Raw genomic sequence first — 16,654 nt, 5'->3', positions numbered from 1 at the left:
GCAAATAAAATAGGAGCATACTTTCTCTGTATTACATATACGTCTTAAATTAATCCATTAAGGAAGGAGGTACATATATATATATATATATATATGCACACACACATTCATATCTCCTCATATTAATAGCCCCTTCTGGTTTAACTATCAGAAAGCATTGGAGACTAGAGTTGGGTTACTAGAGGACAAAGAAAAGTGAAACTATTAATTCACCGGGAGGTTGAAACCTGTATTTTAATATATACCGTATGTAGTTTTTACTTAATTTTATGTCACAATACAAAGGCTTTTTAGGTCTGCAAGATCAAGACAATATTTTTTTGGTTTTATAAAAATATAGCTTGTTTATTAATTTATCTAGGCCTGCTTTTCTTTTGATTACCTGAATTACATAAATGAGTAATTTAGCATATGATTATCTCAATGACCATTCCTTTCCCTTTTTATTCTTGAAAAATATTATCAGTCAACTTCTGCTGTAGTGGTGTATCTGTGACCATTTTGACTATACCATTTGGTGTCTGATACTTTTTATTTTTTAAATATAATTTTGCACCTCCCCCCCCCCAGTTCTTTTAAAAAATGCAGCCTCATAATTCCTAATGATAACAAGCAGTTTTCTCTAGTGACCATAACGGCCTGTGCTATGAATTTCTACAGCTTTCGTTTAAAACTCTAAACACATTTCTCTCTTTTCAGTTGTAAAGGGTGTTACTAACTTACATTTGGAAATTTGACTGATACAGACAGCATAGTCTTCCTGGTTCTGCAAGCAGGCAGTTCCAGTGTTTCAGCTTTTGCACAGTAGCACTTTAACAAGCAGCAGCCATGCATAACTAACAAGACTGCAAGTCCAGTTACTGCTTTTTAGAAGCCTGTACCCAGCTCTTAAGTTATCCGAAATGTCCATTTTATATTGTTGCAGCCATATGACAAAACTATTAACAGCAGGAAAGTGCAGTAGTTACTCACAACGGATAAGATACAGGGGGAGAAAAAAAGTTTTAAAAAATGGAGCCTGAGGCGCAGGAAGAAAGCAGCACAGCTCCAGCTATCCTTTTATAGTAACTGGTGTTTTATGGAAAGTGGGAAAGAAAAGAAAACTCTCTCTTCCTTCCAGCTGCTAGCCAGTGATAGCATGACCCTTCTAACTGAAGACTGATAGCATTCTTAGAGAAATCTTTATGCAGGTTTCATTTCTAGTATCTGGAAATGCGAAGTATTGTTTTCCCCAGTTCCTTCTCTTGAACCTACTTCTGGATTCTGGGTCTTACCCTCTAGCTGTATTGATGGATTTCTAATAGACCAGTTTTCAAGTTTGGCATTAATACTTCATAAAAAGTAATATATTTTTCAGAATATTTTAAAGTACTGTAGTAGTTTTCATGAATATTTGCTACATGTACAGTTAACATGCTGAATACTACATATGTATAGGTGATATTAGCTAATCAGGGCATTACTTTAAAATGTGCACATAAGGTGCACACAAGATACACTTAGCACAGACGAAAAAAGTGCTCTCAGCATGGATTACAGCTACAAATAAACCTTTTGTAAAAGATGAATGGAAATTAGGAAAACAGTAGTAGTTCATCAGATGAGAAATATGCCCCTTAGACTGCACGAAGAAGTAAAAAAAAAAGTGCCAAAAACTAGGCAACACTAGCTGGCAAAACAGAATATCGAAACCACTGTACTTTTTCAGGACTCTTAGTATCCTTGTTTCTGGCTGAATGTGGTATGTGCATGAACATCCTTTCTTATAAAATAATAAATTTCACAAAGGTTCCACTGTATGACAGTGTACTGATTGGCTGTCACAACTACTGACTAAATATTAATTTTGGTAGTCTTTCCAAGTTAAATCTATGAACTACTAAATCTGTATAACTTTTTTAAAATCCCTACCCACAAGTGAAACTCCAACGAACCGATTTCCTGACTTGCAAATCGTCTATCCTTGCTTGTAAAGATTTGTTTAGTAATTTACTTTAGTTTGTCAATTTTACTTTTATTAGTTGGTTAGAGAAATATTAGATAGTCTTTTTTGATTTGGAGTTTATTTCATTTTAGTTTGACAACACTAAACAGTGCGATAAACACTGCAGACTAACTAGAAGGAGCTCCACATTAGTGCGATCACTTCAGTTTCGTTAACTCCTCCAGATTTTTATCCCTTACAAGCAATGATTTACATACCAGTGAGGGAAAATGAAAATGAGGGGGAAGCTCATTAGAACCCTGTAAGTGTACTTAGTCTTTCCTAACAGGGACTAGATTAAACCTGGCCTATGTCACAAGAACTGTGAAGGGTGAGAGCAAAGGGTCCTTTCTCATAATGGTCATGCACAATTAATGCTCTCTTCACTCAACAGAGAAAACCAGACCCAAAATGGGAAGGAGGATCTGGGCTACTATTCTTTCACCTTCGCTCCCCACCCCCACCCTTTGAGTTGTAAAGAAAGGATCAGGTTGCACTATTTTAAAAGCTGGTGCAGTACGCACACTTCCTCAGTATATTGGAGAGCACTGGGAGAAAATCTCTCTCAGAGCTCCCTGCAGGAGCACATACTGCTTCACAACATCCTTTACTCAGGACTGTGCCTTATCAACAGAGCTGAGCCTTCAATTAAGTGATGAAAACTTCCCCTGTAAACGTACGATATTTTTAGGGATGCATACAAATAAGAATATTATTGAACTAACTTACCTTTGACACATGGTTTTGAAAGCTTCACGCTTGACGCAAGTCATAAAAACCAATCTATCACAATAGCTCAGCACTACAGGTAAAGTAGACCTGTAAATAAATGAAAAAGGAAATTAAGCGACTTAGCATAATTTCCTGAATACACTTAGATAAACTGGATTGATTAACACCTTAAAGAATATAATTGCTCTCTCTTTCATCCCACCACCTGAGCGCAGATTAGCTGCGCTCAGTCACTGTTCCTACAGACATTTCAAGTTAAATCATACAGCTGATGTTAAATCTGTATCAAGGCGGAAGATGGATGGTGTTTTGGCCAAGGTTTGGAATGGGAGTTCAAACGAGGGCCTTAATCCTGTCCCCGACCCTGAATTTCACCAGTGGCTTTTTGATTCTGAGATAGGGACAATTAAAATTGTCCTACCTCTCACTGAATCTAAGAGACAAAATAATGCTTACAGGATGTCCCGAGGCTATATGTACTAAGGTTATAAAAAGTCTAAAATAACCTAAGGTGTGAAATAAGTGTTTAGCAACGTTTTGTTTACCTGTGTATTTGTCTTTTCAAAATATAAAAGTCACAGTTCCAGAGGCAAGGTGCCTAGTTAGCAGCGCCTACTGAATGTCAAAAGGCTAATCCAGCTAGGAAGATCTCCCTTAAAGGCGTTCTCATGCTGTATCATATCTCCACATAAAAGAACCGAAAATTACGGTGATGGAAATCCTCAGCAGTCTTCCACACTCTTCACATTAGATATGAAGACCTGACTGGATAAAGGGCACTAAAAGCCTCATATCTCACCCAGGGAAGGATCCTTCTGGAGGAATTGTGGAAGGAAGCCATAAGCCTCCTCCTGTTGGAATAGGGAAAGTTTTGGGTGCAGTGGGGGAGTCTGCACAAAGCGCTGCATAGATGCTGGGCTGTGAGTCAGTGGCACTCAGAGGCTAGAAGAGCTGTATCATTATGGTATCATCTGTCAAGTGGCCCAACAGTGAGAAGGTATAAATGCTGTTTAATCTTGCCTCAGCCACTTCTACCTGAGCTCTGTCAGTTTTAAAAGGAACACAATCTCATTCCAGGCTTAAAAAAAGATTGAGATCTATAGATAAAAAGCTGTATATTAGATCTAGGTATTACTATTGTAGTTGTTAATAATACATGATTTCAACATACAGACTGGCAGGCATTTAATTTGAAAGCAAGAATTAAAATAATGACAGGTTGTGTCATATGACAACAAATTCACAAGTAGTAGCGAAACTGTCCTTTTCTCACGCATAAGATTAATCATTCTAGAGGGAGGGCCTGCTGGAAATATGCAAGAGGCACATGAAAATGGAGGGAAAGATAAGAAAAGAAGTTTAATGCAAGATGCTGAGTTGGATGACTGAAGTCTTCACCAAATAAGAAAGCAGTATCCTGTTTACTTTCTGATGCTGTGTAAATGAATGAATCAAAGCCCACACATTCTCTTGCAAATCATGTCACAAGGATTCTACCTCTCTATGCCCCTGAGGTCATGAGTGACCATGTACTGACCCCTGACAGACTCCTGCCACCTTTTCTTTAATACAGCAAGCATACACCTCTCTAACCACTTGAGCCCATATGAGTGCTATACATCGCATGCTGCCTCCCCTTCCTTTTTTTTTATTTTAGCAATCCTGTCATCTTTTATGTCTCTCTACAGCCTTTCTTGCACTGAGAAGTTTCTCGATACTTAAGCAGACACGTGTTAAGGTATAAGGAAAAACACAAAAAGATAAGATTATTTCAGGGAGAGACTTGGCAGCTTTTCATAAAAAGGAATACTTTATTTCAAAGAAAATAAAATCTTTTTCAACTGAAAGAGGCTCATGTTTATATTATCATTAAAACTTTTGCTGAAAGGGGAAGAAACAGTAACTGTAGACAGTAGCTCAAAAGGAAGTTCTGTTACAGTACCGACCAAAAAATTTAAGTTCTTGCAGTGTATAAAATATATAATCAATGCTGAACTTCTGCATATGCCTTAAATACCAAGCTGTGAGTGTGGACTGCTCTTTAATGTGCCCAACAGCCTTAATGCTGAAACCTGTACAAGGAGATAATTAATACAATAGCATTCACCAAGCACAAAACTGAGATATTCTTTCATTGAAACTTCTCCAGCTCTAACAAAGACACCATTCAAAAAAAAAAAAGGCATTTCAAAGACCACTGTAGATGCTGGATATAGACTGATTCTTGAGTTAAAGACAGACATCCACTAGCCAAAAGGAATAACTCGAACAAAGGAGAGACTTTAAAGTTTCAGACTTTCTCAAGCTTGAGACCTCTAGTTTGAACTTATCTATGTTTTCACACATCAGTAGGTTCAGTGGAGTTAGAAATATCCAGTAAGTGTAATGAAAACAATCTCTATCAGTGAATACAGCATGAACATGATAACATATGTTTTCCAAGCCTAGAGCAATTGTCAAGCAATTACTATTTGTCAAGGCAACACACTTGATAGTCAGGGTCATCTAACCCTAGGTCATCTCCTTCTACCTTATTCCGAGGCAGGTCTCAGTAACTCAGCTGCCCAGCTTTCTTTAATTTGCTCTGAACGTAAGTTGCAGATGCAGGTTTCTCTCGCTACAGGCAGCGAGAAAGCCGAGGGAGGCAGAGGCAGCGGCAAGGGGTGCAGTTACTGCACCATGATGGCTCATATAAGCAACAGCTGCTGGGGTTTTGTTCCAGGACGAAGGAGGGCCCGCGCAGGTCAGAGGGGACTCCTGGACAACTGATTATTAACCAGGGCTTTCTAAAGCACTTGCAAGGCCCATATTGTGTTTGTTTAGGACCCAGAACTACAAGCGCATGTTATCAGCAGACTGGGTGGATTGGTTTGTGTCTCTGAGTTAAATTATCAATTCTAGCTACCTTTTAAAACAGAAAAGAGAAAGACCTTGTCTTACACAGTCTATTTTGGTCTGGGTTTACTTTTTTTTTTTCATTTTAAAGGCCCTTATTCAACTAACCATACCCTCTTTACAAAATATGACTCTTTTTGCTATCCAGATTGTTATTTCATGCCTGTACAATTTTTATTTAATTGTCTATATAACTAACCTCTGATTCTTAATTTTTACATTTTATGATAGAAAATTTAATGGCTTTTCTTTACCACAGGATTCAGTCTTCCAATTATAGTTTGTAAGCTGTGTGGAGATGGAAAATGGAATTCAATTAAAATGTAGCAAAAGAGCACTTCATTTTTTATCAGTTAAATAACCATAGATGTACATAACATGTAAGAAAAAAAAATCAGAACATACTGCACTGAAAACTGATTTATTCAACAAGGACTAATCACTGCTAGTTGGTGAACTTAAGTGATTGTTTCTGGTCAGCACGACCTTCAAGACTTTAGAACGAGTACATCTCATCCTCTTACAGTTTTCATTCATGGACCTGATGAGAAAAAATGAAATTGCCTGCTTTTTCATCTCCCAGTGGATTTTTCAATTTTGAACATACTAGTCATTAATATAAAGTAGATGAGTACATTAAAAGAGGAAAAAAAAAGCTATCAGAAGCAGGTTCAGTATTCTGTAGGTTATAGTTCCAACTGCTCTGCCAGTGACTTCCACCCCTTCAGTGGTTTGACTTTCTCTAAAACTTTGGCATAAAAAATGAGTTGCATAGTATTTTTATTGTGTTATTTTAAAATACTATAGTAAATTTAAGCTTAATACTGGCTGCCCTACTTCCATACTTAATTTTAAGTGGTCTTGTTAAAAAAGAAACATTTAATTTAAATAAAGCATATATCTAGAGCTCATTAAACATATATTAATCATTCCAAGAGGCCACACAAGTAACAGAAAATGTGGATTCCTTCCTTTCTGATTTATCAGCCATTTATGCTATAGCATGTTCAAACAGAATGGGTTCCTACTGTGCCTGCTGGTGTACATACAAAGTTAAAGAGACAGAGCCCTGGCACAGAGGTTTGCCTTAATTTGCTCAACACCTGAGGTGTTAAAAGTAAAAAGCCAAACAGGAGAGGCGTTTTTTTTTTTAAAGCACTGGCTGTTCAGGTGCAGATTTACCAGCAGCAGGAGGCAGAGGGTGAAAGGATGCTATGAAGGGCTCTAGATCCTCCCTTGTTTCTCCATCCCTTCCTATTCCCCCTCCTCCTCGAGCTCTAGCTGCATTCACCTATGCCTATCTACTGAAAATTGGAAGGGCTTTAAGCTAACCAGCGAACTGAACATAAGCCTCGACCACGTTAATCTCTGCTAAATATAGAGACTTCCCATTGATTTTCCTTGTCCTTGCTAAGTGACTTAGGAGGATAAACCTACTATCAGGACAACTCCCCAAGTTGGAAGGAAGAGAAGGAAAGTTATTTCTGAGAATGTCCAAAGGTTGCAATCCTGGCTTGCTGAGTTGTGGAACATGACTTACAGATTTCGCATTACAGATCTGTGGATTTGATTTACTCATTTACTGAGGATCAGAATGAAATTCTTCCTCCCAAATTACTGTGATGGAAACAACACTATCCCATGGACTTTCTATTAATTTTCTTGCTCTTTTCTTTGGCAGGCTCAAAGATTTCCTCTCTGTAGTAGAGAGAATCTGAAGGCCAGCATAAGGAACAAGAAAAGTCACTACTCAAAATTACAATGGTAGCAACAAGTTTCTAAACAGATAGAGATGACTAAAGTTTGGTTTAGGTAAGGGCATGATTAAGTGAGGAAAAAGAGGTGAGGTAGAGGCATTTCATTAACATATGTCATAAAATCTTTGAAATACCACAGACTATGTAGTTAGCAAAGCTGACAGTGCAGTAAAAGGAATGAGAATGACTGACTAAGGTTGGCTCTAGTTGGTTGAATTTAAAAAGGGGAAGGTCCTAAAAGTATTTGTTTCATTTTTGCAAAGACTGTGAGCAGGCCAAGATTCATAAATAAACCTTATTTTAAGAATACAGGAAAGGTCAGACTGGTTCAGGCCAGGCATACACTTGGCCCATTTAGCTATCTCCAACAGCAGACATAAGCCAATTCTTCACCAAGTACTCTCTTGAGAACAGCAGGACCAGGACAAGCACATTTGATAATGCCCATGGGTTCCAGCTCCGGCTTTGTTTCAGCTCGGGGGGTTTCCTGAGCCCAATGTAGTTTGTCTCGTCAGTGACCTTTGCTAGATCTCTCTTCCAAGGTCTTGTGTAGTCTCTCGTTAGATCCATGTGAACTTCCTCCACCCGTACTGTCTTTAGGCAAAGAATGTCATATTACCCATGAACATATAAAACAATATAATTTATTGCATTATTTGCTTTGAACCTGCCTACTGCCAGCTTTACCCTCTTTTTTTTTATTGATAGAGAAGGTGAAAAGTCGATCCCTGTCCATCCTTTTCATGTGTGATTTTAAAACATTTACTGCTGTTCAGAAGACGTGTTAGAGGGGTGCTGCAATTAAGGTCTCTGAAGAAGAGTCCATTGCCCCTGTGCTGGAAATCTATTTCTTCTTAGCTCTGCCAATCAACCACCAGTTTGCCTGCTATCTGTGGCAGATGCTGAAGCTGCTATGGCACAGAAGTCCTTCCAAGATCCTGGGGAACTGGAAGCTCAGATGAGCACATTCTGAGAGAGCCATTCTTTCCCACTGTTAGGGAAGATGCATTAGAGGAAAAGATGCAGTCATGCATATTGTGCTCTTAAAACCCTGCTGGTCTTTCTGCACGCAGAATCTAAAAGAATAGTAGGGAGTGGAAATGAAGAGAAGAAAATCTGCCAATCCACAGAAATCAGCCCCATTCGAAGAAAATTACTTGCTAAGAACTAAAGCTCAAGGAATCAATGTAAACTTTATCTAAAAACTGAAGTAGAAAACTGAAGATAAAGTAGTTCAAGCTTCCTCTAAAGGAGGAGGGCATTGTTTCTAGAGTTTGGCAGTAGACCTTAAGTGGGCACAGTTAACATCATAATTAAAACGGCAGAAGCTTGTGAGAGTTTCCTATTATTTCAGTAGGAGATTCACAACCCATGCAGTATACTCCCATTTTCCCCGCTATGTGTTTTACAAGGTACAGGAATATTTCTCAAGCAGACAGGAAAGCCCAGTCTCTATTAGTAAAAAATTACATGGATAGGTAAGACAGGTCTCCATTCTTAGGTAAAAATATAAACAAAGGCCTTTCAGAAATCTTACTACAAGACAAGGTATATTGTATCCCTGTACAGAAGAAGGTAAGCAGCTATTGCAGAAAAAATGCACTTTCAGAGAAATTACGTAAACTCCAGTTAGATTCAAAGCTGTTAAACAGTCCCATACTATTGAAGTAGAAGAAGTTAAGGGAGACTGACGATACTAGGATACTCAAACATAAATTCTTTCTGTTTAGGTTTGTGAGTAACTCTAGTTAAAGTGACTCTATTTGACACAAAATTATCTGTACTGTTGCAAAATAGTTTCTGTCAGCAGATTTCACCTAGGCAACATCCAGTCTATCAGCTATAATCATACTGGGTTTGGCTGCAGGATCTGATTATTATTTCGGAAGAGTATGTTTGGCTAAGCAGGTAAAGAGACTGTACTGAAAGTTTCACAAGACACAAAGAAAGGTAAAAAAAAAGGCATACAAACTCCATGTTACTAAAAAGGCAAACAAAACATTTTTTCAGGAGCTCTCAGCATCCCTCTGGTTAGAACGGGACACCTATTCGTGTCTGTTATGAACAAGTGCACATTTAGGAGTCCGCATTTGAAAAAGCTAACTCTGGAAGACAGATCATTGCTGTTGACTCCCTGCTATGATGGTTAGATATGCTGAAGGTTAGAAAGGCTCAGAGCCTCTAATGTTACCAGCCCTAACCCCAAATGTTGCCTGGTTCTGACTGGCTTAATTCAGAGCCATATGTCACATAAAAGTTCCTGAGGATGATCTTGCCCCTCACTGGCTTGTTGACAAAACATACAATCAATTGTCACATTGACTATTGGCACTTGTTTGGTAAGTCCCTGAAAAACAAAACCAAATGTACTTTTTGTTCAAGGCAGAGGGTCCTGACTCTGAGATATTTAGATGGAGACAAAGCATCCCCTGAGCATCACAGAGATTCTGAATGTGAGCAAATCCCTATCTCTGAATAGACCTGTCTGTCACCCAGACCCTTGGTACATTAAGATATGAAGATGACACTGTACTCAGTATCGTTTGTTCCAAGTTTAATGAGGAGAGGACTTCTTTGTGTACCATAGACATCTGATGCGGCACGTACCAGGTAGTTACAAGGCTGTGGTTTCAGTCAACTTTGTGCACAATGTAGATAAAGTACAGAATGTTTTGTGAGAGACTATAAATGCTGAGATGTTTTCACTGATCTTAAAAGATGACCTAGAAGCTGATTTCATTGACCTGTTACTGTCTAGGATCTCTCCTCTGGGAAGTAAAAAGCTCTTGATAATATGATGTATAACAGCAAAACCATAACCAAGTGTTTCAAATCAATGTTGCTGTTTTTCTAAGTCTGAGAACTATTGATCATAGTTTTAGACCTGTGTGAACTGAATCAATCAGCTGTTGTGGTACTACACTTCAGTCCTTTATCTTCAGAGACGGGCTGTGATGATGGCTACTTTTTCTGGAAGGAGGCAGGGGGAACACAAACCCAACAGAAATTCCTGCTTGGTTCACGAGAAAGACTGAAGGGTAGCACTGTAATGTAGTCCAGTGTTCCTATGAGGAATCTAATGTCTTTTCTCTGCTGCATGGACCCCTATGTAAAAATAGACATCTTGCAGGCTGGCAGTTCAAAATCCCTGAGGATTAGTGATTGGTTAGGAGATTATGGATACTACTCCAGTCTGAATTTGAAATAGCAAATGACAGTGCTGAGGCACTGATAGTTGACACTGAACTGCTAGCCCCCTCACCCTTTCTGTAAAGTTGTAGGTACAGAAGGCTCTGTCACTGATTTGTAATGGTACATTTGCTTCTGCAATCAGTTGTAGAAGGGAATCTACTTCTGGTGTTTATTTTTTCTAATAAGCCGGATAGCTTGTTAGAGGGTAAGAGAGAGAAGAGCCATGAGACCAAGTCAGCACTATGTACAACACAATACTGAAAATACAAAGGCAATCACTACTATCAGGGCTATAAATGCATAAGGCGCTCAACACAAAGCCAGTCACTATCAAGGTCCCTGCAGGGAGCATGCAAGTAATAAAATAGGTCTTTTCAGGCCCTGGACTTTAAAATACATGAATCAAAGACACGCCATATTGCTGATTAATCTTTTATCCCTTGCTACGTGCATGGGCAGCAACTTGTGCTGGGAATCACGGTTCTCTTGCCTCCATCAGACTTCCCTGCCAATACAAGTGGACCCTGGTAATGGGTATGTCCCAGAAGCTCAGAATCACAGCTTTTAGGACACTGAATAAGAGACACTGTCTTAAATCATAACTATAGCTTTACTTGTGGAATTTAGAAATAGATTGATTTCTGTTCGAGGGAAGTTTTCTCCCTCCCCTGCTGTATGTTTCCTCTTGGAAAAAGGAAACGTTACTATGGGACATGTTGCTCTCTGAAGAATCACACTAGGGAAAATCTTAAACCCCAGTAACTTATGACTCCTTTATCCATATATAAAGAGATATATCTAGGACGTTAATTTATTTTGCTAATGGTCATAAGGAGACTTCATTTACTGCATGAAATTAATTATACTATTACATACAAAGTTAAATGAATCACACAGTACATATACTGCATTATTTCCATCTTTGTGCTATGATGGAAATAATGAAATCATGAATGTTTGTACTCACATCGCTATTTAATGCCCTGAGGATAGTGGACATGGAGGTGCTTCAAGTAGTAGTCTGGTGACACCATCTTGTCCAAATAATTTGTCCTTGCACTCATGGGGCACATACATACCACCAATGAAATCCACAACCACTCAAAGAAGCAGCCAAAAGCATCCCAGATGAGTTATTCACGCTCTTTATAAAAATTGGGCAATTAAAATAACTCTCTGTGCTTTGGCCAATGCAGATGGAAAACTGGGCTATGCAAATTAACACACACACAAACTACATTAAGAAAGCAAGCATCTCTTTATACTGTTACTGTACATCACAATATTAGTCTGGAGAGCCCAAAACTACATACAAATACACTTTCTAGTACTCCAGAGAAAACATTTTCTTAATTCTGACATTTTCTTATTTACTTCTCAAAATTGGCCAAAAAACTTCCACACTCTTAAATGTTAACACTTATACTTTCCAACCTATATCCAATCATAGGATTGTCTTTCTGAAGTACAGTTTCTGCTACTTTGTCCAGTCCAATTGCGGTTATGTTAAATAAGGGGATTACCACCACTTTAAAACATTATTAAATCTGCTAAAATAGAATAACTCAGAATAACTGCACACAATGTTTGCCCAATTCTACCTCCAGTTATACATTCTCCTGCCAACTTAAATAAATATTATATCATTCCAGTTTCCTTGTATATGGTTGTTTACCTCACTTAATCAAACTGCATATATTCTTTTTCTTCCTAACCACCCTTAATTATTCTTACTGTTTCTCAATGTCCTTATTTAATCTGTAAGTAATATTTTCAAAATTATTAAATGATAAATTAATTGGCACCTTTGAAAATGGGGGTTAGGTCCTTCTATATTATTAGCTCTATATTTTCCTGAGTATCATACTGTCCAAAATAGACAGAGGCACCTTGCTGGGGGTTGATTTCTGTAGTAGCTGCATTGGGCCTCTGAAGATATGCAGGAAAACTAAATTTCTCATCATAGTAGATCCTCTCTGGTTAACTAAATATTTTCTTTAGTCAGCAAAAATTATTTTTAAACTGTTCAATACAATATTAAATGGGAAAGCTGAAAATATAGTTTGCATTTTATAACTTCAAACTATAAATATAAATGTGAATGTTCAATTACAAAAATTATTAAATTAATACACATGTTGAAAAGCAAGTTCTGACAAGTAAAACCAGACAACCTTAGATTTTACTTGTAAGTAAAAGGAGCCTTAGTAGTTTTTTCATTTTTCTCAATTTGTTCAATTCTTTAAGGCATCTCACAATTTAGAACCATTATTCTCTCTTCACGAAACATATTGGATCATAAGCTACTTCTCTGGCTTTCAGGAGAAGTCAAGTCACTCAACTTTCAAAGGCCTTTTTAAAGCTGTATTTCACTTCTATCCAGGAATTGTATTTTCCTGTCCTTGTAAAAAAGTGTGAATTAAACATTCTAAAGTTATTTGCTAGACACGTTCCTCCAAAAGCTTCTCTGACCTATACCATTTTCTTCTATATAAACTGTATTAATATAAAGGTGCAGTGGTATGGGATTCATATTCTTGAATAATTCTATTCAAGTTGACAACAATCTTTCTCCAGATTGGCTTGTATTATAAAGGTTTTAAGACTTTGATGGTCTCTTTCTAAGTTAATTCTCAAATAGCATAAGTAGATGTCTCCTATTTAAAAAAAAAAACATAAACCAAAGCCAGGTAAATCTAGATGATTCAAGTGCAGTATTAAACAGAAAAGTTATACTGGAACCCCGTGGTTCTATATCAAGATAACAAGACAGAGCGAGCTACAAAAGTGAAGGGGTGCTACTTCTCCTACTTTGATCTTCCTCTCTGGGAGGTTAACGGAGTGAAAGCCACTTGATTCTCTGTATGCTATTCACATTTTTAATACAGCTGCTTCTAATAATTGAAACATCTCTAAGACAATCTGAGGGAAGAAGGTACAATAAAATGTCCATTTGCAAATGTTCACAGCCTTTCCTGTTGCAGACCCAATACAAGAAAAAACACTGGAAGATAAACACTTTAATTTGAAGACTTTAATTATTGTTTGATATGAACACGTAAGACCTTAAGCAGCTAACAGATTATCACAGTAATAAATATAAACGGTTTTCTCATCATCCTTCAAATTGAATTTCTTAGAAAGAACAGACATGCTAGCCAGTATTCCAAACAGACTGAATTCTGTCAGTATTCTGAATAGGCAAATGATCTTCATTCCTTCAATATCCTTGCTCACTTATGTTACATATTTTATGCTCTAACAAAAGCATATACACGAATGATTCACATTATAATCAAGGCCATGAATGTTGGTAACGTGAACCATACATATTCTTTAATGTTGTTTTTGAGTACAGGAAAATAAAATATCTTGAGGTTTGCAGCAGAAATACAAGTGATACTTTCTAATATCACTAACTAATTTCACTTTAGGGTTCCACTATCACAGCATAGATACTAGGTTTCATTTTTATTACTAACAGGCTTTACTTATCACAGTAAAAATAGGCTGTTAACCACAGAAAGTAAAATTCATCATCAAAGTTCTGGTTTTGTTTAGGAATCAGACCTTTTCAGATATTCTGTCAAATAATAAACTCTAGTTATCTATATGTGACTTAAAATAAACTACATGTGTTTTGAATGCAGGATATTTCCCTGTAATATCTGCAAAGCTATACATACCTGAAGAGCATGCGCTAGATAGAATGAGAAGCCAAGGAAAAAGGGTATTGACAATGCTGAAACCAGCTTCCTGCCCGGAGCATCAAGTAGTGTAAGCAGAGTAATAGTACTGCTTGAATGAACAGGTAAAATGCTTTACCCTTATTGATGATCTGTAAATAGAAATTATATGTGTATGAACTTCAAAATTAAAATAAGTGAAAATTAAAATATAGAAAGGCATACAAAATACAAGAATACATCTATTGACAAAAAATGATAGCTGCATTTTTGATGATTTATCATGTGTTCAGACTATCCAGTTTCATCTCCACCTTCTGAATTTATTTTTCAAATTACTTCTTAACATTCCAGATTATTTATTGAGTGGAGCTAACAATTATGAAAGAATATAGATGTAAGAGCATTGTGATGACAGAAACTTTTTGTCTAATCTGTTATAAAATGCCAGTGAGGGAGATGCTCCAGCATCACCAGATAGCCTGGTTCCAGTCTTTAACTGTCCTTGTACTTAGAAGGATTTTCCAAATATGTATCCTGTTCTTCTTCACTGTAAATTAAGATAATTTTTTCTTGTCCTTCCACAACTGGGTATAAAAGACAATTGATGACCATCTTCTTCACAATAATCTTCAGATGTCAGATTATTTTCCCCAGTCTTCTCTTCTCTAGACTAAACAAATACAACTCTTTTGAAATGTGCCTTATAAATCTTGCTTTCCAAAAACCATTTCACTCATGTGCTCTCCTACGCATTCATCTTCACCTGGACATCAAAATAATTTTCCTTTTCCAGATTTTATTTTAACACAGATACAACAGTTTTATTCACTGACTTTTATTCTGGCCGTTTTGCATGAGCGTTCCTTGCTTTTGCTTCATCTGTAAAACTGGGTGGTATGAATGTTACTTGGAATTTTGTGGTACTCTAGAGCAGTAGGGCCCACAGACCCTTGAAACAAAATGCATCTATCCACCTCTTCAGTAACTTTTTTGGAAATCAGTAATGACACTTAATTTTCTTTGAATAATTCACTTGTTCTTATTTTTTTCCTTTTCTTCAAAGAACTGGATAAAACAGGGATTTTGTATGCCTTCTACTTAGTAATACGATACCTTTTATTTTTACATTTAACAGCTAAAACAAGAATTATAATATTCTTAATAAATAAGCAGACAGATAGATGGATGGACAGGCAGGCATAAATCTAGTTTTCTTTGAGAATCAGGCATAATAGAAGGAAGATTTGATTCAAAGCCTGTATCTCTCTCTATTGTCTCAAAATAATGTCTGCTGAAATGGAGGCAGAAGGATGTCGCTAGTTGAAGTATACTATGGAGTCTCTTTTTGACAATTACACAATTATTAGTTCGTGGCAAAAGTATGTCACGTTCTGCATTGTTTTCAATGAGTTTTGTCTGAATAAAGCCAAAATATTCTGGACCAAGAAAAGTAAAACAAAGGATGTAAGATAATAACCAGATCAAAGAAGTGCTCTAAATGCTGCAGTGGCTGTCTGTCTTCACATTTATTTCCAGATGCCTGCCTCTAGAGAATCTAGTCTCTCTACTTTTTTTAACCAGAGATAGTTTATCCCAGGAATCTCCAAGTCATTTCCTTGGAAAGAAGAAGAAAAAAAAAAGTGAAAAACTGGGCAGTGGTTTATGACATCTAGCCCAGATTTTCTGCTTCTTTGCTCTACTTCACTTGCACAGACTATGCAACTATACCACAATCACATATGAAAGTTCTTCTAAGAAGTGGTTTCTATGGTTTGGTTTTGCTTTTTAATATTCATATAGTTTATTCATAGGGTACTTTCATAATGAATTCCTGAAATTTAGTAGTTGTTCTTTGTAATCTAGTTAATCTATCCAACTGCAAAACATCCAAATCCCATGATACCTAGGTGTGCTCTCAATATACTAAATGAGTGAATAGGCTTAAGGGCTCCCAGCAGCCTTACACTCCTGCTCAGAGCCACTCATTCCCCATCTCCGCAAAAGCCTTTTTACAATTCCTCTACCCTTTAGCTGAAATTCTGATGTAGTTGTCTCCTCCTTGCCATACTGCAATGTAGCTTCCAGCAGCTCCTAAAAACTATGCCCCCCCACTTCCTTGGGAAACACAGAGAGGCAAACCCCCAACAAGTGATTATTTAAGCAGGAGTGATGGGTGCAGAATGTATTTGCAATGAAGAGAGAAGCAGTTTATGAAGACTTCTCTAGCAGACAGTCATACTTGCACTATTTGCCCTAACATTTCAGAATCTCTTTTCATAGAAGTCTTAAAATGACTCTTTTCCTCAAAACAGGAACTACCAGTTCCAGAGTTCAGACATTAGGTTTAGAATATGCAATGTATTCAGAGAGAAGTGGACAACCTCAAATATTTTGTTTGGTTGTTT

General features: G+C 37.2%; 2 long non-coding RNA genes across 10 annotated transcripts in view; one reads left to right on the top strand and one right to left on the bottom strand.

The window, feature by feature from the left end:
* LOC142403672 (uncharacterized) overlaps positions 1 to 16,654 on the top strand; it is an 80,276-nt gene that overhangs the window by 3,494 nt on the left and 60,128 nt on the right. The window lies entirely within an intron of this gene.
* Positions 1 to 16,654, bottom strand: part of LOC142403687 (uncharacterized) — an 83,630-nt gene that overhangs the window by 40,491 nt on the left and 26,485 nt on the right. For all 4 annotated transcript variants that reach the window (XR_012773677.1, XR_012773678.1, XR_012773680.1 and 1 more), the window contains 2 exons: positions 14,247 to 14,398; positions 2,714 to 2,803 (listed from right to left, as the gene is read on the bottom strand). This is a non-coding gene — a long non-coding RNA (uncharacterized LOC142403687). The remainder of the gene's footprint in view (positions 1 to 2,713; positions 2,804 to 14,246; positions 14,399 to 16,654) is intronic.

This window comes from Mycteria americana, chromosome 1 (genome assembly GCF_035582795.1).
Source record: "Mycteria americana isolate JAX WOST 10 ecotype Jacksonville Zoo and Gardens chromosome 1, USCA_MyAme_1.0, whole genome shotgun sequence".
Classification (NCBI taxonomy): Eukaryota; Metazoa; Chordata; class Aves; order Ciconiiformes; family Ciconiidae; genus Mycteria; species Mycteria americana.
The sequence above is the reverse complement of the archived record's forward strand: the minus strand, read 5'-3'. Positions and strand labels throughout refer to the sequence as shown.